Source organism: Mesoplodon bidens (genome assembly GCF_964165515.1).
Source record: "Mesoplodon bidens genome assembly, chromosome: 12".
Classification (NCBI taxonomy): Eukaryota; Metazoa; Chordata; class Mammalia; order Artiodactyla; family Ziphiidae; genus Mesoplodon; species Mesoplodon bidens.
This window is the reverse complement of record NC_138168.1, coordinates 46,360,479-46,381,763: the sequence shown is the minus strand read 5'-3', so window position 1 is coordinate 46,381,763 and position 21,285 is coordinate 46,360,479. Positions and strand designations below refer to the sequence as shown.

Below are 21,285 nucleotides of genomic sequence, written 5' to 3'. Positions count from 1 at the left end.
AGAGACCCATTCTCACTTATCTGGACTCCCATCAGCCTGCACGTACTTACTGAGAGCCCTGTATGCCTAGCCCTGTACTCGGTTCTGCTGAAAGACGGTGGAAGATTTTGACCCAGTGGCATGGTAGTAAGAGCCACTGGGTCAGCAGCCTGAATTATAATTCCGTCTCTGCCACCCACTCATCATAAATCCTTAGGCAAGTCTCCTGGCCTCGCTGGGACCAGTTTCTCACCTGTGAAGTGCAGGGCTGGGCTGGTAAGTTGTTCCCAGCCGAGACATTTTAGGACCAACATGATCAGTACTATAATCTAGAGTTTTCCTGTGTGTGGACAGGTAGGAAAGGGAGAGACCAGAGGCAAAGAGGCCACTTAAAAGGAGATGTCAAGAATTCCTGTGAGGTGTCTTAAGAGTCTGAGTGAGGCCTTTTACTTACTCATTCAACAAACGTAATGCTCAGTGCCAGCCACTGAGCATTGGGAATGTAGCAGTGACCAAAACAAAGTCCCTGTCCTCAGGGTACTTTCTGTCTAGAGAGCAACAGTGGGACTGGAAACAAGGGTGGCAGATCAAGAGATGTAGTTTGAAACTCATGACAAGGGTGATAGTTGGAGCTGTGGAAGTATATGAGGTACCAGGGAAGAGAAAGCCAAAAGCTTTGGAGGGAAAGAGAGACCTGAGGTGATGGAACCTCGGGAACATTCTGTGGAAAACCAACTAATGTCTACTCCATAATAGAAGATACATTCTGTATCAAGCCAACGCAACAAACCCATCCCCCCAAAATATCCCATTGTGGTTGAGAAGCTCTGACACTAAAGAGAGAATGTCCATTTAGACACCCAGTTCTTGACTATTGACTACATCACTCCTGTATATGAAGCAAAATTACATCAGAGCCATATATGGTTTTATATAATAGCAGGTCTATTTGGTTTACTCAGAAAGGTCTTTAATAAGTACCAGTGATACATAAAAGTGGTATGGGTGGCTGCCTAAGCTGCTAGTCCCTCAAATCTTTTCCCAAACCAGCTTGCTCCCTCTCTCTCTCTCTCTCCCTCTCTCTCTCCCTCTCTCTCTCCCTCTCCCTCCCTCCCTCCCCCCACCCCTCCTTCTCCCAAAGTTATTGCAGTGGATCCAGAAGCAGATTCTGAGAGCCTCAAGCTTTTCCTTATTTACCCTTCAGTAATTACATATCACAGGTTGTTTTCCCTATCAGAGTCTGGGGCTGAGCAATTAGTCTCCCATTGTTTTTGCAGGAAATGACATCCATGTGACTTATGCGGAAGCAACTGTTGACCGCTCTGGTTAAAAGAATTTGGAAAACGTTCAGCACTTCCTCTGGTTGATCATTTAGACTGGCTGATTTAGAAAGCATTTGGAAATGTGCAAAGCAAATAACGGTTGTCAGAACCGGAAATACTACTGGGTCAGTTCCTGAACAAAATAGGCCTCTGAACTGTTGCTCTGGTCTCTTGATGCACTGACTTGTCTGGACCCTTCGCTGTGTGGCTGACTGGTGCCTCGGCATTCTGTTCCTTTTATAATGCTTTATTAGCGACTGATTAGTCAGGATGCTTTCCAGCTGCAGGCAGTTGACAACCCAACTTAAGGAGGCCTGTACTATAAGAAACTTATTGGAAGTCTAGTAGCTCTGCAGACCTCAGGGTTGACTGAATGCAAACACCCCTACTCTCCTTCCCTGTGTTTTTTATGTCTTTGCCCTCCTCTGTGGGCCAGCTTTATGCTTCAGTTGGAGCAAGATAGCTATGGAAGTCCTAGTCATCACATCCTACACAACATTCTAGAAGGAGGGAATTTCTCCCAGAAGAATGAGAAGCTCCCAGCAAAACATTCTGCACATCCTGTTGGCCTGAAGAAGGTCACATGCCTATTCTTGAACCAGTCACTTGCACGAGAACAGGTTTCCCTTGATCAGTGTGTCTCAAACTTCAGCATGCTCACAGATCACCTGGGATCTTGTGAAACAGCTTCTGATTCAGTAGGTTTGGGGTGAGGCCTCAGAGCTGACATTTCTCAGAAGGTCCCACGTGATGCTGATGTTGCTGCTGGGCACCCTGCAAAGCCTTAGACCACTCAGGCCCCCACCCCCCCACACCTGGGAGTGCTGTCACCTTTTCTCAGGCACTGTGGCTGAAGGAACATGGGGCATCTGTTAGGAAGAAGGAAGGGGGGATGTCCCCATGCAGATGAAAACCCTATTAGAGATACTCGTATCCAGTGCTCCTTTAAACAGGAGCCACACGACGTCTATGATATGCGTTAGAAGCAAAAAGTAAGTGCCATGCTAAGTGTTGTTGTGTGCGAGCCCCTATAAACATCTTATTATGTACTCGTGAGCATGTGTACATTGCAATGTTTGAAACAAAAGATTAAACAGTCATGCTGCCCTCTTCATTATCATTCAGCTATTTTAATTTAACACCATATATCTAGTGTGACTCAAAAGGAACAAATTCAAATGAAATAGGTTTAAATGTCCCTAAGTATAAAAAGAGTGTGCCAAGTCCAGCCATTGTCCTCTGAGTAGCTATCTCATCCGTCTTAGTTACTGGGGAGGGAGGGCACACCCCGACTTGTCCTACGAGTCACTTGACATTATGTCGGGCATGAAAAGTGCTGCTCGCCAGTGTTGAATTTCTGCCAAAGCAAACGGTCACAGTGCCCTAATGCATGGTCTTCAGTGGAGAAAAGCATTATGCTCTCTTCATTGAAAAGGAAGTACTATTCTGTTATTTTTCGTGTGTTTTTTTCTTGGCAAAAGACACACGGGAGTTCTGAGCTGCAGCAGTTTTGGAAAAAAGGCTGATAAGACCAAAGGATCAGTGTCCATCATGAGGCTGCTCCAACACAGACTCAGTGGGGCCCGGAGTGGAATATGCCACCAGGCGCTGAGTAAACCCCTCTGGGATGGTCCCCTTGGAGGGGTTGCCATCTCCAACCTCATATGCAAAGACATCATTCAGGAGGGGAGGTGGAATTTCACTGCTCCATCGACTTGACTCGCCTGCTCTGGAACCACAGCTTCACATCTGTGAGACCTGTGAGAAGGCAGAGCAACTCTTACTAACTGGCCTCACCTACGTGGGTCACCAAAGCACCCGTACTTAGGGGAATCACTGGCTATTCCTTGTCTTTGCAAAGGTCCTGACACTTTGAGAGATTCTCAGCTCCTCTGGACTAGCTGGGCAAAGCTGCTAGGCTCGAAGTTCCACTAAGGCAGGAATTGTGCTCATGTCGCACGGATGCCCCATGTATGGGCGGAATGATTGAACAGTCAGTCTGTTCCAGGGAGATCTGTCGGTCAGCCACGCTGACCAAGCATTCACTCTCTAAGGAGAAATAAAAGAGGGGAACATTTTGTTGCCTAACTTCAGAATTTTATAATCTAAATATACAATGTTGAGGTGTCCCATCTGCATATTTAGAACCTCATAGGCTGCCAGACAGAGGCGAAATAATATTAATATTAGCTGAGCCTGTGTTGTACAAGCAAGACTGCACTATATTATTCACTGACCGGTTCAAACAGTGCTGGCTGAATGTCTTCCTGCCGTGAGCTATGAGGCCGGGCATTCTTCACCGCCATGAGAGGAATAAACAATGGGGAAAAAAAGATAGGGCCTTCCCTTACAACAACTTAAAAAGTAGGATATAGTAAGTACATTTAAAGTATCTACATCAAATAAAATATAGTTTTTAAAAAGAGAAAAGCAAGGAGGGGTAAGATAATACCAAATTGGGAAAGTCCAGGTAGAAAGGGCTCAAGAAGATGATGAGAGTTACTCTAGGCCTTAAAGTGGGGCTCGTGACCTGGAGTCCACGGATGGAATTCTGGGGGAGGGGGTGTCTGTGAACTTGGATGGAGGAAAATTATCTATTTTCACTAACCCTTAACTGAAATCTAACATTTCATTCTGTTATGATAGTAGTATTAGCTATTTGTCACCAATAGTAATTCTAGGTATTTTCATATTACATTATAGTTACAGATACCCTGAAGTATCATTTTTGCCCAACATTATTTCAAAACTACAGTAGTAATTATTAGACTTTTCCTGGAACTTATTTAAATATTAAGAGAAGCACATCATAATTTTGTTATATATTTTGATAACTGAATATCAGTATACTTCTTTTGAGTCCTATGCATTTCATGTGTTAACTTCAAGAATTTAAAAACATTATTCTGAGAAACATGTCTCTAGACTGTTATGGAACAAAAAGGTAAAGAGCCCAGGGCTTAGAAAATGGTGAGGCCACCTACTGGCACTTATGGGACAGAAGACACTCAGAGAAGGGTCTGGAATGCCCACAGGCTGAGGCAGGACTGGTGGCTGGATTCTGCAGCATCTGATGGGAAGATGTGGGGACAGCGCTAAGGCGAGTGGGAGGCCCAGGCTGATATATTGATAATTTCACAGGTAAACTTGTAGGTGGTGGGAAGCAGTAGAGGTGTTTCCGCTGAGGCTTTAAGTTGTGTTTAGGAAGAAGCAGGTTGGAAGAGAAGGAGCTGGAGGCCAGGAGATGGGTTTCTGCAAGGAGTGAAGCGGACCAAACAAGAGTGTAAAGATGAGAATGGAGAGAGGCAGTGAGTTCCAGAGTTGCCATGGGATGCAAAGGTCAGGCTCAGGCCAGGATTTGCAGTGCAGGTGAGCAAGGCCGGCTTAGGCTTCAGGCCTGCATGATCCAGAGAAGGATAATAGCTCCTCAGCTTCCCCGAGTGATTACTGTGCCAGATGCTGTTTTAAGCCTTTCAATGTCATTTATATGTCACTAAATTTATATTACTTAATGCTCATAACAACCCTGTGAGGTTAGTACAGTAATTCCTATTTTTCAGATAATAAAATGAAATCTAGAAAATAGAAGTGAGGGCCTCGCAGCCAGCAGGGGAGAATGGAGTGTATTGCTGAAAGAAAGAGGAAAGAGGAATTGGTTTGGGGGGGAAAAAAGGTTATGGGTTGGGCTTCCCTGGTGGTGCAGTGGTTGAGAGTCCGCCTGCCAATGCAGGGGACACGGGTTCGTGCCCCAGTCTGGGAAGATCCCATGTGCTGCAGAGCGGCTGGGCCCGTGAGCCATGGTCGATGAGCCTGTGCGTCCGGAGCCTGTGCTCCGCAACGGGAGAGGCCACAGCAGTGAGAGGCCCGCGTACCGCAAAAAAAAAAAAAAAAAAACAACGTTATGGGTTCAGCTTTAGATATCTTTGCATTGTTGTCTTATCCTCAATTATTTTAAAAGACTAAAAATTCAAATAAAGTATTTATAAGCACAGTTTCTGGTTTATTTCATTGTCCAGATTGTTATTTGTTTGTTATTAGTGAGTGCTGAGTCAATTTGTAAATTGGTTTCATCTTTCCTGTGAAAAACAAAGAGGAATCTGGCAGTAAGAGTGTGGTACATTGATGGGTGCCCAAAACAAGGAAGATGTTGTGGTTTCCAGAAGGGAAACACAATATATATTAAATTACTTCTGCCTAATGATGCTTGTTTCCTTTTGTTGTGGTATTTTTCAGGACCAGTCCAGCAGCTGTATTAGAAGACATGTGGTATATATAAAGTTTGTGATCGTTGGGGGAAATTTTGGTAAGTGTCACTGCATTTATTTCTGATACCTTGTGAAGTAAATGGTGCTCATAAAGGGAAACCATGGCCTTGTTCTGTGCATCTTTTAAACCTGTACTACACTTGACAAAATGGATTTTATAATTAAATGCGACGTTCAGTTGGTGTTTTCTGACAGTATGACATTTTTTTCTTGTCATTGCTGATGCTATTAAGCCATAGGGGGGTTTCTAAGATATAATAATAAGTCTAGGTTTTAGGAAACCTTCCAGATACAGGATAAACAATACCCTGGACCATTTAGCTTATGTTCTTAGCCACCCGTGGAATGTGAGAGTAATAAACTTGCAAACCAAAAGAATAAAAAACTGTTTTTAAGCTTCCAAAGCAGAGAGATCCTTCTGGTCTATATGTTGAAATGAGAGAGAAACAGGCAGTTAACTGCTTGGGGAATGGGACGTAAAATGGAGTTAAGAATCCAGCATGCCTGGGACCCAGCCCACCAACCAGCATAACAGCGGCCTGAGACCAGGAACATTAAATTCAGCAAACACCCAGAAGACCTTGCTAGCAGTAGTCGAAAGGACAGGAGACTTGGGTTAAAACTCAAGTTCTACACTTACCGGTTGTTATATAACCTCTCTAAGCCTCAGCCTCCTCGTCTGTAAAATGAGGCTTATAACGTTACCTACCTCAGAGTGTTGTTGTGAGAATAAAACAAACTAGGTAGTGCTGGGGCACCATGAGTGCTCAATAAAACAGTTATTCTTTTTTTTAAAACTTATTTTATTGAAGTATAGTTGATTTATATTTTAAATATAAAATACATTCAATATTTTATTGAAGTATAGTTGTGTTTATTTCTGCTGTACAACAAAGTGACTCATATATATATACATATTCTTTTCCATTACGGTTTATCACAGGATATTGAATACAGTTCCGTGTGCTCTACAGTAGGACCTTGTTGTTGATCCAGTCTATATATACTGGTTTGCATCTGCTCACCCAGTCTCCCAATCCATCCCTCCCCCTTGGCAACCACAAGTCTGTTCTCTATGTCTGTGAAAAGCAGTTATTCTTGACAACAGAACACCCTTGTTTGGAAACTGGACATTTGCCATTGAGGTCAGGCCAGCAAAAGGAGTGAGTATCTTCCAGCAGGAGGGCCCCTGGGAAGGGGTTGGTCACACCCCATTTGCTGTCACAGGGGGCATCACAGCTGGTCACCACAGTCCTTCCTGCAGCGTCCACTGCATAGCAATGTCCCTGAGACCTTTGCCATCTTCTCTGACCCTCTCAACCCCTTCTTAAACCAGCTTAGCTAACTTAACTTCCCTTCCTGCCATCTGTGCAGCCAGGTGCAATCACGTTGTTTGAGCTTTGTTCGGTTTTGGAGTTAAAGTTATTTTGAACCAAAATAACAAGAAGAAAAAGAAGGGTCGGGAGGAGATGGTACCCTTGGTTTAGGCTTCAGTTACCCTGTTGAGACTTTCATTTCCAAACCTTTCTTTGGACTTTTTGTCTATGCTTATTATGCAGCCTTCACAGAGATCCAGTTATTGGAAGGAAATTTTTGAGCTTTGACCAAAAGAATTTGGCTTTGGGGTGGAGCCTTTACCTGTGGTTGGAGAGAATCAGCCATATCAGCTGATGGTTAAGATCGGGTGTCTGGAGGTGACAACCCTCCAGTTGCAGGGGATCAAAGAGATGGACACGGCCTCAGGGGTTGTCTGGCCCAATCTCCCACTAAACAAAAAAGCCTTTTCTCCAGAATTCTTGACAGAGGGGAATTCACACGCTCTCAAAGGTGGGATTTGCTACTGCACAGAGGAGCTTTCTCCAATGAAAAAGCAATTCAGGGCACAGGGAAATTTAAGGGGGTGAGAAAATTGTTCTAGATCTTGATTGTAGTGGTATTGATACAACTGTAGGTTTTGTGAAAACTCACAGGACTATACAATAGAAAAGGAGAATTTTGCTGTAGTTAATTAAACCTTAATATTTTTAATGGGAAAAAAAACGAGCAATTAGATACCTAGACATTAGGTCAAATTGTTAAAGAGGGAAGGAGAGAGTAGGAGGGAGGAAAGAAAAGCAACCTAGTCCTTCTGTTGAGCTGCAGTATGCGGTCAAGGGAACAAGGACTTGGTCTTCTTTTTAAATTTATTTATTTATTTGGCTGTGTTGGGTCTTTGTTGTTGCGTGTGGGCTTTCTCTAGTTGCGGCGAGCGGCGGCTACTCTTCGTTGTGGTGCACAGGCTTCTCACTGCGGTGGCTTCTCCTGTTGTGGAGCACGGGCTCTAGGCACGTGGGCTTCAGTAGTTGTGTCACGCAGGCTTCAGTAGTTGTGGCTCGTGGGCCCTAGAGCACAGGCTCAGTAGTTGTGGCTCACGGGTGTAGTTGCTCCGTGGCATGTGGGATCTTCCCGGACCAGGGCTCGAACCCGTGTCCCCTGCATTGGCAGGTGGATTCTTAACCACTGCGCCACCAGGGAAGTCCATGGACTTGGTCTTCTTACTTCCTGTCATTTCAGTGTCTGGACAGTGACTGCCACCTAGAAAGCCTGTGATAAGTATTTGTTGAATTGCTGTCTTCCCTGAGTCACTCTGTAAGCAGATAGAGACAAGTGCACTCACTTTTCCACACACCAGCCCACCAGATATTTGAAGATGCTCTCCTTCCTCATTCTTCTTCTCTGGGCTGAACTTACCATCTCTGTTCTTTGACTCTTTGTCTCCTGATGTTATTTTCCTTTCCCTCCCCACCCAGTGCCTCTTCTTGAGGAAGCATAGGCTTTACCACTCCCTACATGGAGTGGTCCAGTCCTAGAAACGCAGCCCCCGAGGGGGTCTGGCCGGGAGGAGTACAATGGGTCCTTGCTTCTGTAGATGGTGTTAATAGACACCAATCCTTATCCCCTCCCATACTGAGAGCCTGGTAACTGGTTTGTGGAGGATTTCTTACCAGTAGTCTTCTAAGAATGGAGCTTCTAAAAGTAGGGAGGTTAGCAGTCCAAGAGATCGGGTGGCAGCAAATCCGTCCTCATAAATGTCTTAAATGAGGCCAGGCCCTAGTTTGAAACAGCAGTGGTGCTGTTTATAAATCTTTCGGGGTAGTACTATATTACAGATCCTGATTCTTCACTGTGAGTCATAGGAAGTTAGAAATTCTGAAAATTAAACTTGTAGGTGCCTTGAAAAATCTAGATTTTTTTTTTCCTGGCCATGCCAGGGAGAGATATATAAATAGATAGAGAGAGAGAGAGAGCAGTAGTTCTCAACCTGGGTTGTTTTTGTCCTCGCAGAGGACATTTGGCAATGTCTGAAGAAATTTTTCGTTGCCACATGGGAGGGAGAGAGGGTGTGTGCTACTGGCATCTAGTGGGTGGAAGCTAGAGATACTGCTAAAGACCCTAAAATGCACAGGACACCCGTCTCCACACACACACAGAAATGATCCAGCCCAAGATGTCAATAGTGCTGAGGCCATGAAACCGATACGGAAATAATAATAATAAAATCAATGTCTAAAGTACTCATTATTTTGAAGGTTTAAAATTTTTAATATTTTGACATTTAATTAAATGTAAATATATAACTAGAAAATATAAAGAAGTTTGTTCAGAGAATCACAGAGCTGAAAGGGCCCCTACATTACCACTGATTCCAAGCAAGATCTGATCTAAATGAATGCAGACAGATGGGAGTCTGCAGACTTATGCTGAGGACTGTCAACTGAAGCTAGAAGCAAGACTCACACAACTTGATCCCAGCATTCACACAAAAGACATTGTCTCGTATTTTAAATTTCAGCCCCAGCTTCTTCAGATGTGTTTGTCTTCAGATGACCTCTGAGATGAAATGGGTATTTCAGTCTGGGCTAGTCCATCCTTTTGAATCAAGGGTGTGATTCTGGTGTGATGAAAATGTGCTTAGGGAGGAGAGAGATCTCATTACAGATGATTGAGATTGGGTATTTTGGTACACAGGACTGTTTATTTCCATCAATTTTCTAGTGACACTACAATCTGGTTTAACCGGGAGTTGTTGAGAGCTTGTGTAGCCCAATATGGCCACATTTGCTGAAGCAGGGAGATTAAAGCAACATATGTCAAGTTGTGATATAGGACAATCCACTTGAAAAGATTTTAATTATAGGGCCTATTTCGGGAGGGTAACTGTGCTTTTTGTGAGATATATTTTGGGATCCACTAACCCAGCTTCAAGGCCAGTAATATCTTCCCAGAAAGGGTGTGGTTGTGTGCTTGTGGACATAAATATTTTCTTACCAAAAGCTTTGGTATTTGGTATTTTCCTTTGACTTTACTCCCCTTCATTTTTCTTTTTCTGATAATCTTTCCTCTTGCAAGAATGCTATGAAAATGAGTTCTGGAAAGCTGGAGAAGAGAAGGATAAAAGATCTCATTTAGGGGCCTCCCTGGTGGCGCAGTGGTTGAGAGTCCGCCTGCCGATGCAGGGGATACGGGTTCGTGCCCCGGTCTGGGAGGATCCCACATGCCGCGGAGCGGCTGGGCCCGTGAGCCGTGGCCGCTGGGCCTGCGCGTCCGGAGCCTGTGCTCCGTAACGGGAGAGGCCACAACAGTGAGAGGCCCGCATACCGCAAAAAAAAAAAAAAAAGATCTCATTTAGATGGCCGAGGCCAGAGATTTAGGGACTTTACATTATCAGTCTGCTGTTTTTAAGGCGAATAGAATTTGGAGGAATGTGCCAAAGGTAATAGTAAGCAGAGTCAAGGGAAACTATAAAAACACCATGTTGGGGCAAAATATTTTAATGTAAAGATCTGTAGCAAAACTACACATTCATAGCTGCTCGTTTCCAGCACCCCCTCTCCAGCCCGTGGGTAATTCTCATGAGCTTGTTCCAGCACTCTTCGCCTAATGACCTGGAGTGGGTATCTGCTTTCGCTTTTGTTCTTCAAGGTTTGAGCCTTTGCCCTGCTCTGCCTCTGGTGTGTCAGGTGGATCCCTGGGGGAGTGGGGAGGGGGAGCTTCCTGCCTAGCTCTCCAGGTGGCTCCCACACACTAACCTGTATGAACCGGGGCTCCATTCTCCCCTTTGTCAGGGCATCCAGGTCGCACGCAGCAGCCCTGCCCAGCCTCTCAGATTCCCTTCCGTGAGAGCCACTGAAAGCTATAAAGAACAGAGCATTACGACACGTTGAAAGTCAGCTCTGTGCATGCTGGCCCTGCTCTGGCGTGCGTAAGAACAGAAGCACCACATTCTATAGCCTTGTCCTCTTGATCTTTGAAGTAATTCGCACAGTCGTTTATCTCTTGCTCACGAAGAGACGTGTTCTTCTCTTTCCAGGTTAGTTTTGGTGCCATCCTAAACCAGGTTCTTTGAAGCCGCTTTGAGGCTGCCCTCTTGCTCTTCTGCTCCAAGAGCCCACGTACTTAGAATTCACTCTAAAATGCACACTGTTGTGTGGTTTTTACCTGCAGCAACACGTAAACCAGAATTTCCCGCTTGTGGAAGGGAAATGTTTTCAGAATAAGTAGCTGTCGTGTATTTTAGTACATGACTGGAGAGCTGACCCTGTGTAATACATCCCACCTGCCATCCAGGTGGTGGGACCCACCCCACCCCCAGCCCTGCCCCTAACTGACAGGCTGCCCATGTGAATGCATGTTATGATACCATTTGTATAACCAGCTTAGGCTCATAAGAAGCTGCTGCACACTTGCCCCTCCCAAGCCACCTCTTAGGTGGTGGAGCAGGTGTTATGCCCAGATATACTCTGAGGCTCAGAGACTTTAGCCTTTGTCTCAGGCAGGGGACGTTTGGGAGTGTGGGCATGTTTGTTGTCCTGCCCTCAAAGAGTAAGTCACTGTTGGCATGTTGGAGACAGGGGGTGGGGCAGGGATGGTAAATGTCCCGCTGTGTCTGGGACAGCCCTGCCCGGTGAAGAACCGTTCCTGGCACAGCATTCATTGCACTCTTACTCAGAAGCACTGCTCTGAGGTTGCATGGCTGCTATGCAACAGAGCCTGGCTCATACCCACTCCCTCTGAATCCAGGATCTTTATGTCCCTCTCCACATTAAAGGCATCACAGAAAACCCCCACTTCTTTGGGAGTGCTCACTGAAGTAAAATTGAACTCAGAATGGCTGTTCCTCAGATTATGCCATTACTGCTGTACTCACCAGAGCTCAGGTGTGGCACACTCCAGGGGAAACAGCCTCTCTGAGACCTCAGTGGCCCAGCCCACCAGCACCCTGTTCCTGCCGTTCCTCGATCAAGGAACGCCCAGTGCAGGTGGAGACAGAGAGTGCTATCTTTGGAAGAGATCAAAGAGGATGCTCCACCCAAAGCCTTTGATCCAATCTTACTGGCTTACAAACCATCCAGAGGGGCAATTAGGTATCAATCTCAGGAGTTTTTTTTTTTTTTTTTTTTTTTTTTTCCGGTACGCGGGCCTCTCACTGCTGTGGCCTCTCCCGCTGCGGAGCACAGGCTCCGGTCGCGCAGGCTCAGTGGCCACGGCTCACGGGCCCAGCCGCTCCGCGGCACGTGGGATCCTCCCGGACCGGGGCACGAACCCGCGTCCCCTGCATCGGCAGGCGGACTCCCAACCACTGCGCCACCAGGGAAGCCCTCTCAGGAGTTTTTGATAAGATATCTTAGGCTTCTTATCTACCTGGTACACTTCTACAGCCTGTTGGAGCTTTGTTTAAAGTTTGGTTTTGATGTCAGCCAACAAAGAAGCCAAACAGTGGCTACGTCAGTTTGAATGAGCACACATGAAATTTATTAAAGTGGTAAAAATAAAACCATGTTGAATGAAAAGGCACACAGTGAAGTTGACCTGAATGTAAAGGTTGAGGGGATTATGAAGAGGGGAGGACGCGACAGTATCTGATCTTTTCCCCCCTTTTTCCTCTTCCAGTTTCTATCTCAATTTTTTATTTTGAAAATTTTCAAACCTACTGGTTTGAGAGAATGATAAGACAAATACCAATTGTTCTAAATTTGCCACATTTGCCTTTTTTATTCCCTCTTCCGATTACATATATGTAACATATATGTAATATACAATATATAGTATATATAGTATTACATTATAGAAATTTTTGCTGCACCATTTGGAAGTTGCAAACACCTTGACAACTTTAAATAGTTCACCATGTATATTCTAAATCTAAGGACTTTCTTCTATATAACTACAATACTAGTAGCTAGTAAGAAATTGAACAATCATTCCATAATATTATCTAATATCCAGTCCATGCTCAAACTTCTGCAGTTGTCCCTGGCTGGTTGTGGTATAAAATGTCTTGCCTTCTGGGCTCGTCTGTTTCTTCACAGTGCTTTTTAACTTGCGCCCCACTTCCTAAAAATTGTTAGATCTATAGGCTTGTTATTAGACGCAGGTTAAGCCTCTTTTGTCCAGAATACTTCATAGGTAGTATTGCATGCTAGATACTACATCACATCAGGAGGCAGATGATGTCAACTTGTCCCACCATCCACAGGGCTAAGTTTGATCTCACAGATCAGGTGGTAACCAGACCTCACCGGTGTCCAGATATACTTTGAGTCAGTGAGGCATCTATGGGCTGGTACCTGGGTCCTTTGTCAACATCCTGCCCCCCACCCCCCTTCAGTCCAGTGCTTTGAGTGTCGATGAATAATCCTCGCCTGCAGCAGTTATTACACTGGGATAGTGTCTGATACTTTTCACACCTTGCTTTCCCTTCCTCAGTTCTTTATAGTGAATGATCTAGGGCTTCATATTTTTCAGTGATGATTTTTAAGCCACTTCCTTGGTAGTCAGCTATCTTTTGCTGTGATAATAGATTATGCTAAACATTTTTATTTCTCACCTTCAGAATAAGAAGGAGTAACTTTAGCAGAGCATTTACTACATACCAGGACCACACAGGCTCCTTACCTATGGCATTCCTTTCACTTTCTTCTCTCACAACAGCTCAGACTAGCAAGCGAAGTGACTTGCTCAGGGTCACCCAACTCCCACGGTGGAGCCAACATCAAGCAGATCTGTCAGGCTTAGAGCCAGGGTTTTCCACTCATTCGTGTTCCCTCCGACCTCCAACCCGGGCTGTATCTCCCACCCTACAGTTCTTGCCTTAGATGAATGCCTGCCTGACTGGCAGGTCCATAAACAGGGAAAGTCAATGAGGGCAGGGCTGTGCAGCTGGAGAAACACAAGCCATCCACACCTAAAAGGGGCAGGTGCTCCTGGGTCTCTGACAGATGTGGGTCCAGCACCACCAGAGATCTCAATCTGTGTGTTAACCATTCCAACTTTTTTTTTTTTTTTTTTTTTTTTTTGCGGTACGCGGGCCTCTCACTGTTGTGGCCTCTCCCGTTGCGGAGCGCAGGCTCCGGATGCGCAGGCTCAGCAGCCATGGCTCACGGGCCCAGCCGCTCCGTGGCATGTGGGATCTTCCCAGACCGGGGCACGAACCCGTATCCCCTGCATCGGCAGGCGGACTCTCAACCACTGCGCCACCAGGGAAGCCCTTTTTTTTTTTTTTTTTTTTTTTTTTTTTTTTTGTACGCGGGCCTCTCACTGCTGTGGCCTCTCCCGTTGTGGAGCACAGGCTCCGGGCGCGCAGGCTCAGCGGCCATGGCTCACGGGCCCAGCCGCTCCACGGCATGTGGGATCTTCCAGGACTGGGGCACGAACCCATGTCTCCTGCATCGGCAGGCGGACTCTCAACCACTGCACCACCAGGGAAGCCCTCCAACTTTTTAATGTTGGCAGCTAATTAATATATTCTGATACTTTTCAGCCAAGTTGCCAATTTTCGGCACCAGCACCGCTGCTGACTGAGGCTGCCTTGAGTCAGTCATGGCTTTGCTTAGAAGTGAATTCATTGTTTGTCTGTTTGCTTATTTGTTTTTAACACCCTCTTTTAAACAGATATTAATATTCTTGAGATGTGATACTGTTTTGATTTAGGGGGGTGTCTGAGTTTTGAAGAGGGAAAGTTGGGCTTCATGGAAGTATTCTTTAATTGATACATTATTATAAAACCTTCATTTTATGGGATTTTTTTTTCCACTGAGTCAACACAATTTATTACTGAACTGCACTTTCACTTTCAAACAGACTATTTTAAAGAGCTGGAACAAGTGTGAGGTGGGAGTTCGGGGAGGGACAGGTGCCCCTCAGGAGCCAGGACTCCCAGCTGGCTTCCCCAGGCCAGGGCAGGGGAGGGAGCATCAGCCCATTCAGTCTCCAGGCGCCAGCTCTCCACATGCACACGCACAGCAAGCCAGCAGCTCCTCACACATATACACAGACATGCTTAACAAAAATGGGATTTCTTAACTAGCACAATAGTAGATGTTTTGTCTGTAGCTTTGAAGGAAAGCAAATACATTTTGCTCTGAATATCATCCTTAGCATTTTTCTTTTTCAAATTGTTCTCTGAGTCCTTGCAGAGCGATGAAGTTTTTCTGTTTCACCCACCTTGCACTCTGTGTTCTCTGTGTATATTTAACTATGTTAATGAGTCACAGAAGAACCTGTAAAATTGTTCCCGTGAGAAGAACCGAAGCAGAACTGACAGATAAAGAGCACTTCTCGGGATGGGCCTCAGTTGTTGTAGTGCTGGCTGAGGGTGAAGACCTACTAGGTTAATTCGAATTGTTTTTAGCAAAATTATCCTTAAATTAGGAGTGATGGGGAATGACTGCAGGTAAAGACCTTCTGTGGTCTTACTTCATCTTGCAGGAATTTAGTCCTGCCCTCCCATTTTACAGATTAACGACCTGAGGCACAGAGAGATTGAGTCATACCCAGGTCAGACCTAAGTAGCCTGGGTCTCTTGTGATAGCACCTCACGTTTCCTAAAGCTAAAATTTTCAGTCAACGGATAGTAACCATAATGCTTCACCCTGTGTATCATCTCATTGTCCACAATGATTATTTCCATCCAAACCCTCTGTGACCCAGGTTCCCACCACCAGTAACGTTTAACAGGTGAAGAAATGAAGGTCCAAATCAGTGTTGTTCAAACATAGAGATAGAAGGCAAGGAACATGTATAATTATAATTTTCTATTAGCCATGTTAAAAGAAAGTAAAAAGAAACAGATGGAATTAATTTTGATAGTGTACTTTAACCTAATATATATCTAAAATATTATCATATCACCCTGCAATCAATATTAAAAATTATTGGGGGCTTCCCTGGTGGCGCAGTGGTTGAGAGTCCGCCTGCCAATGCAGAGGACACGGGTTAGTGCCCTGGTCCGGGAAGATCCCACATGCCACGGAGCGGCTGGGCCCGTGAGCCATGGCCGCTGAGCCTGCGCGTCCGGAGCCTGTGCTCCGCAACAGGAGAGGCCACAGCAGTGAGAGGCCCGCGTACCGCAAAAAAAAAAAAAAAAAAAAAAAAAATTATTGGAATTTTTTTGTACCAAGTCTTTGAAATCTCAGTGTGTACTTTACACTTAACAGCACATCTCAGTTTAGCCAAATTTCAAGTATCCAGTATGGCTAGTTGCTCCCAGTATTGAGCAGCATGGCAGTCTGGTGGCCCAAGGCCATACCCAGCTAGATTCTTTAATTGAAATCTCTTGAGAAAAACTTAATCAGCTTTCTTATTCTTCCCACAGACTGAGGCCACACATTTCTGTCCTCTTTGTGTCACTTTTTCCCCAGCTAACTCTAATTACAGGGAGATGCTTGGTTTGGCCATAACCACAAGCTCAGCAGTTTTCTACCAGTCCTGGCAGCTGGTGAGACCAACATACTCTGCCTCGTAAATGACAGTGGGAAGCATTCTTCCAAATTTCTCCACAGCAGTTTCCATGATTTCCTTTCTCTTAGCAATAACTCAGTGGCATTTTGCATAGCCAGGGTGATTTTTAAAATGCATCCTTTCTTAAAGACCCATTCTAATCAATGGAGTCTTAAAATACATGCTACCAAGTAGTCTCCCTAGGATCTCAGCAGAACAAGCAGAGATTATACATTTTTTATCTGTTTTTATTCCAGGTATACCTCTATTTTGATTCATAACAGTTTACTCTTTTCTTTTTTAACTAATCAAATGCTTCCCCAATATATCAATCCCATTTTGAGCATTATTTACAATGACACTGAGAGCATTATTCACGATAAAACGTTAGTAAAGATCAGATTCCATTTCCACTAAATGTAAAGTCCCTGGCCATTACTTGAAGTATCATACTGTAATACAATCCCGGAAACAAAAATGACAGAAGAATGGTGACAGGCTCCTGGAGTTTGTTATGATGGACTTCACCCAAATAGAAACCCTGATTTGTAAGAATTGAAATCTGAATAGGAAAAAGATTGTCCCCTATTCTTAATTAGAGGCCAGGCCTCCACATCCTCCAAAATTCTCAGTTAAATATAGAGAAGATAATACCTTTTTTGTTATCCTGTGGCCTTGTCCGGTAATTGAAGGATGGCACCATAAAACCAGACAAATGCATTTCCCCTAATTCCCTGCAGTGCTGTTGTCTTTAGGTTTTGACTTGGTATCGATCTCTCCTATTCACAGATGCCCTGAAATCTGTCATTTGAAACACTTTAGGTGTAAGGTTTCATTTGGAATCAGAACAATATGTTGTAAGGGCTGTTTTCTTCTCTCGTCCGACTACTTTCCTGTAGTAATGCTCACTTAGACCCCCAAACCACGGTCCTCTTATTCACTCTGATTTGAAGGCATTTTTATTTCTTTGAGTGGATATCTCATGTTCATTTCAGAATGTCACTTAGTAGCTGAATTTCTGCTAAATAACCAGAAATTATAGTTGACTCTATCCAAGTGGCTGAGTACCTAGGTTTTGCTTCCAAGTATGGTACTGAGTAGAAATGTTGTGGTTTCATCTTCAGTATTAGTAGTTGACTGAGAGTGATGGTTGGGCCTGAATATGAGGAAATCCAGAATGCAGTGGCAGGCCATCATCTACTGCAGGGATTCTTTGGGGGTTTTTTTAAGATTTTTTTTTTTTTTGATGTGGACCATTTTTAAAGTCTTTATTGAATTTGTTACAATATTGCTTCTGTTTTATGTTTTGGTTTTTTGGCTGCGAGACGTGGAAATCTTTGCTGCCAGACCAGGGATCAAACCCGCACCCCCTGCATTGGAAGGTGAAGTCTTAACCACTGGACCACCAGGGAAGTCCCTACTGAAGGGATTCTTGACCTGGGGGTTTTATCAGAATCACCTGAGGAGCTGTTAAAAATCCTGGTGGCCAGGCCCCATTGTCAGACGCCCTAAGGACTGGACCCAGGCAAGTCTGTAAGAGCCACCTCCTCTTACTCAATTGCATCCATCTGTGAAAACTTAGGGAGAAATTTACTATATGAAAATTACGCCTTAATAAACATATTATCCTGAAATATATGCATACTTCGGAATTTTTGACACCCACCATGGAGAATATTTTGACTGTCAAATGCTCTGGGGTCTGAAGATAAAGCTCGCAGTTGAAACAGTGATTCACTCACTCAGTAAACATTTAAAGAGCAGTGCTAGACATTGTTCCTGCCCTGAGAAAACAGAGGTACATTGAGATACAATACGTGCCCCTAAAGGTCTTATTTTATGGATGAGACCAATATCCAACAATTGCTATGCAGCAGTGTAAAGTGTAATGAGTATATCTACACAGCAAAAAGAGAGAAGGACACCCCCAACAAACATATACACACATGTGCACACACACACATGCACGCACACATTCCCATTCCTACGCCACTGTCTTCTTAAAGGTGGAAGCGGGTAGGCAGTGTGGGAAGATTTCACAGGTTGCAGAACATGAGTGCTGAAGCATGAGCAAAGAAGTGAAGAATATTCTGCCTGTTTTGCAAAGGAATGGCTCTCAAAATTTGGTTCTAAAGTAAAACAAGGTCTTTATGACATCATTTTTTAAGGTGATTTCAACAGCCTTTGATGTGATTCAGTTTGTTTATCCTGATCTATCTAGTCCCAGCCCAAGTCACAATGTCTGACACGCAGTAGGTATGCAGCATAGTAAGTGCGCTGAGTTGAATTGATGCTTCCAGTAGTTTTGCCTTTACCTTGACAAACTGTTAAGACACAGTGGGATCCTAGGGAAGTTAATGATACCAGCATATAATTTTCAAAATAGCACCCAAATTACCTCTCTAAGTATTACTTCCAAAATACTAAAAAATTTTGCCCTTAAAGGACAGCACGTTTAAGAGGAGCAGTAGTTCCTGCTGGTACATGTCATGGTATGATTTGTGTTTTACATTTTGGGGGCATTAACTCCTCTTTCTAACCCAGTTTTTACTCTCTCTCTCTCTCATTCTTAAATATGTCTGAGGTTTTGGAAGAGCAACTGGGCCAAAAGATCAAATGATTATGGCATTCTTTACTTAGTCTGTCATTGATGTAGACACAGAAAACAGCATTGTGTTTTCCTGGATATTGAATACTCTTTCAGGATTTGGGGGACAGAGTGTATTTGAGAGTAACTGTTGACACTGCATTGAAAAAAATATAGCCAGTGCTGGGATGTCTACTCGCCCAGGGCAACTGTTCTCCCTGCACATTTTGGCAGCTTATATGACAGTTACCACCTTTGATTACTTTGATGCTGCAGAACCTAACAGGGAGATTTGTGACTTGACCCTTTGCCTGTGGTGTAACATGGAAGGACAAGATCCAGCTCACATACTGCTTTGTTTGGAAGGCAATATTTCTAGATTGTTAGTCTGCCTACTTCCCAAGCCTAAAAGCAATTGTGCATTCCAGGCCCTGTTCCATTAAATAACCAATTCTGGTTAGAAAGAAAGTAGATGATGCTGTGGGAGCTGGGCCTGGGGTTTAAAATGGCAGGATGCACAGGGCTCTCGCCAGGTGTGTGGTTAAATCTGAGCTCCACGGCTGACCAGCTGTGGAGTCTTGAGCAAGTCACTACACCTCTGTGAACTTCACGTTCTCATTTCCAAAATGGCGGTTGAGGTTTAAAGGAGATAAGAAACATTATGCTAACACAATGCCTGGCGCTAATACATGCTCCGTGTCAGGTCTGTGTACTTTGCCCTTGTTAACATGTATATCAATCTTGTGATTCTCCTGTTTAAAAACTTTTCAAGGCTCCCCTTACCCTCTGAGAAAGGCCTAAACATTTTAACTCAGCGTTCAAGGCCTTTTACGATCTGTCTGACCCACCTTTATACCACATCCAGCTCTTACACTTCATCCTATAGCAAAACCAAACCATCTCTGTGCCCTCAGTGGGCCTCAGGCACTCACTCTCTTCCTCTTGGGATGCCCTCCTCCCACCTCTTAGGTCTAAATCCAATCGGCTGCAAGGCTCATCTTTTTTTTTTTCTTTTTTTTTTTTATTGAAGTATAGTTGATTTACAATGTTGTGTCAATCTCTGCTGTACAGCAGAGTGACTCAGTTATACACATATAGACATTCTTTTTTTATATTCTTTTCCATTATGGTTTACCCCAGGAGATGATATAGTTCCTGGTGCTGTACAGTAGGACCTTGTTGTTTATCCATTCTAAATGTAATAGTTTGCATCTAGGCAAGGCTCATCTTAAATGACACTTCTTCCTAGTCCCTCAGGCTGGAAAATTCACCTCTTTGTCCAGCCCTGTCTTTCTCATCACTTTCTCATGCTCAGAGATTCCTCTTCCTCTAGCGAGGCCTCTCTTCTTTTTCACAAGGCCTGCAGACAGCCACCTTCTTCTCTGTGCACACGCAGCCCTCGTGTCTCTTCCTCTTATAAAGACACCAGTTCCATTGGCCTAGGGCCCCACCTTTATGACCTCATTTAACCTTAATTACCTCTGTAAAAGCTCTGTCTCCAAATACAGTCATATTGGGGTTAGGGCTTCAACATATGAATTTTGAAGGGACAGAATTCAGTTAGTAACATGTGGGTATAAAAGTCCTGCCGGATCCTCCGAGGGAGGATTTTGCGTGCGTGTGTGCGTGTGTGTGTGTGTGTGTGTGTGTGTGTGTGTGTGCGCGTGTGCGCGCGCGCGCTCGCAGGTCCCCTCTGCTAATAGCTTTCTTCTTCTCTGCCCTCATGCAGAGCTCAACAGAGCAGCAGCCGCTGTATTGTTCCCCTGGGTCTCCGGGCCTGGCCAGCCCGGTATAGCTGCTCCCCGGCCATCCCACCCCCTCAAAGAGCCTGCTTCCGCTCCACCAAGGGCTCCCAGAGACCCGCACTGCCTCATGCGGAGGTTCCATCACAGCCCCCTCCTGGCTGCCAGCTGCCAGCCACAGGGAACAAGATAGAATGAGCCCCAACAGGAAAGGGAAGGAACTAGGGGACTGGAACAGATGGAACAGAAGGATGACTCTTTTGTTTTAAAGGAAAGAAGTGAAGCCTTTCCTTTTACTTCTCTGTTAAACATTGTCCATGGGGTTTTTTTCCCTCCACATTTCTCCAGGTCCACGATTCTGAAAGCCACTGCGGAACACCTTAGCTCTACAAGTTTAGACAGCTGATAAGCGATGCAGGGAAAATGCAGTCTAATTGGGTCCTTCGTTAACCCACCCCTGACTTACAGAGGGAGGCTGTTTGGTTACAAATAGTTTTTATTCTGCTAAATCAGAGGCTCCTCATGCTGTCATCTGCCTGCAAATTAGCTGGAGGCACAAGCTTTGCATTATGCAAAGTATTTATTCTCACAATTAATATGCTGGAAGGTGTGGTTTCACACTTACAGTACAA

The 21,285-nt window shown here is 44.6% G+C and overlaps 1 protein-coding gene across 3 annotated transcripts in view; it reads left to right on the top strand.

Annotated features, from left to right (window-relative positions):
- Window positions 1-21,285, top strand: part of FYN (FYN proto-oncogene, Src family tyrosine kinase) — a 211,908-nt gene that overhangs the window by 84,570 nt on the left and 106,053 nt on the right. For all 3 annotated transcript variants that reach the window (XM_081251240.1, XM_081251239.1, XM_081251238.1), the window contains exon 3: window positions 5,535-5,604. The gene's annotated coding sequence lies outside the window, so the exon portion shown is untranslated. The remainder of the gene's footprint in view (window positions 1-5,534; window positions 5,605-21,285) is intronic.